The following is a 2625-nucleotide window of genomic DNA, read 5'->3' on the forward strand; positions in this document are numbered from 1 at the left end:
AAAAAAAAAAAAAAAAAAAGAAAGAAATAATTAAATGAATGATTTATTCATTTATCTCCTCTGCCAAATATACTTAGCCCCACAAAAATTCCCCAGCTCAGTTAACAATTTTTTGTTTTTCACTTTAGACATCTCTTAGGTAAATAGAGATATAAATTGTAATAGGAAACAATCTCTAAATGTGAGACTGAATAGAGCTTCAGTCTGGCTCTCTAACAGGACAAAAGCCAGTCCATGTGTTGTCTCTACCTGATTTAGCTTTTTCTTTTCTTTGAACAATTCGGCATGAATTGAAACCAGGTTTTCCTGTGGAAAGTTATAGCTTGATTGGGGGATAGAAGTTGAATTGAGTTCTTTCTTGAAACTCTTAGTGTTTATTTTTATATTATATCTCAAGATGAGGATATCTTCAGTTTGAATCTGCATAATGTTCACTGCCAAACTCCTTCTCATTTAATGCTTATGGCCTTCACATTTCTGTATAATAAAGATCAGTTATCAGCTCTCTGGTCTCTCTGTGCACAATTTTATAACTTAATTTGTTTTCATTAGGAATAAGGACTTCCTATACAAGGCTAATAATTGCCTCCCCCTTTACACTAGCATACCAGCCTGTTTAATCCTATGTAGAAAATGAGGGATACAAAAACAATTGTAACATACTTAGGCTGAGGGGCAGGACACGTCAAAGCTGACCAGATGAACACCAGCTAATGCTATAAAGCCTAAATAGTGTCTCCATCTCAATCAAAATAAATTAACCAATTATACCATTATTACCATGAAGAGAATGAATATGATCTGTCCTACTAATACTTGCAAATGACACCTGAATTTAGGAGCTGAAAGTCTTAAGTTCCAAATGTAGGTGACATGCCTGACTATAACAGAGTTAACATGTAAAAAATGTAAGTGTGCTTATAATTGGCTCATTGTTCTCCCTTTCTTTATAGCACAAGGGACAGTAATACATTTGTTTACTAGGATTGTTTATACTTTTCTAATATTTTTATTTAAGACAAAGTACTGTTTCCATAAGTCATGCTTTATGCAATGTTTCTCAAAGTATATTGCAAAGACAATTGCACCAAAACGTGTGTGTGAGATAGGAGGGTACCTTGCTAAAATGCAGATCCTAGTAAATCAGTCTCCTGAGTCAGGAGGAAGCCGCATTTTTAAAGAAATTCTCAGCCAGGCCTGATGGCCCATGCCTGTAATCCCAGCACTTTGGGAGGCTGCGGTGGGCAGATCATCTCAAGTCAGGAGTTCAAGACCAGCCTGGCCAACACGGTGAAACCCTATCTCTACTAAAAATACACAATAAGCCAGGTGTGGTGGCGCACTCCTGTAATCCCAGCTACTTGGGAGGCTGAGGCAGGAGAATTACTTGAATCCGGGAGGCGGAGGTTGCAGTGAGCCAAGATCGTGCCTGTACACTCCAACCTGGGCGATAGAGCAAGACTCTGCCTCAAAGAAAAAGAAACTCTCTAAAAGCTTGCATGTTAAAATTTGAGAATGCCACTCTATATCTTATTGTCTATAATTCATTCATCAAAAACTATTGAGTACTTACAAATTGATGGGCACTTGCTAGGCACTGACAATAAAACATTGCATAGGGCACCATTCTAGCTCCCAAGAATGCACATTTATGTGGGCAAACAATATAATTGGTGACAAATGCTCAAATAGAAGTATAAACATAATATTTGGAAGCACAAATAAATAGTATCCGTGGGAATGTTAGGGAAGACTTTGAGGTGTTGTATTTCTTTATTATGGTTATCATATATTGAGCACTTTTGTTGTGAGGTAGGTACTATGCTAACTGCTTTGTATATTATCTCATTTATTACAACACTGAAAAAAATACTTTATAATGTTCTTTTAAAGAAAACTCAGGTGGCCAGGCGCGGTGGCTCACACCTGCATTCCCAGCACTTTGGGAGGCCAAAGCGGGTGGACCACCTGAGGTCGGGAGTTCAAGACCACCTGGCCAACATGGTGAATCCCCATCTCTATTAAAAATACAAAAATTAGCCCAGTATGGTGGCACACGCCTGTAGTCCCAGCTACTCGGGAGGCTGAGGCAGGAGAATCGCTGGAACCCAGGAGGTAGAGGCTGTAGTGAGCCAAGATCATGTCACTGCACTCTAGCCTAGGTGACAGAGCAAGACTGTGTCTCAAAAAAAAAAAAGAAAGAAAGAAAACTCAGGTAATGAGGCTTGCCTGAGGACATAGTGCAGAGCTTCAGTTCAAACACGTTTTTAAGCAGTACACTTTCTTGCCTTCATTTGAACTAAATCTCAAAGGATCGGCTGGGCCAAGGTGGCCTATGCCTGTAGTCCCAGCACTTTAGGAGGCCAAGGTGGGAGGATCACTTGAGTCCAGGAGTTCAAGATCAGCCTGGGCCATAGCAAGACCTTGTCGCTATTTTTTTTTTAATTTTTAAAAAGTCTCAAAGGATCTTTTCGGGATAAGAGGGAAGAGCCAAGGCTACCCTACGAAGAGGAAACAATATGTACAAAATAATTAGTGATGTGCTAGAATTTCATGAATGCGTGTAGTTTTCACATATTTCCAGAAAAAAAAAATTTTTTTTTTTTATGGAGTTTCACTCTTGTT

Source organism: Rhinopithecus bieti, unplaced genomic scaffold (genome assembly GCF_001698545.2).
Source record: "Rhinopithecus bieti isolate Rb0 unplaced genomic scaffold, ASM169854v2 scaffold_10548, whole genome shotgun sequence".
Taxonomy (NCBI): domain Eukaryota; kingdom Metazoa; phylum Chordata; class Mammalia; order Primates; family Cercopithecidae; genus Rhinopithecus; species Rhinopithecus bieti.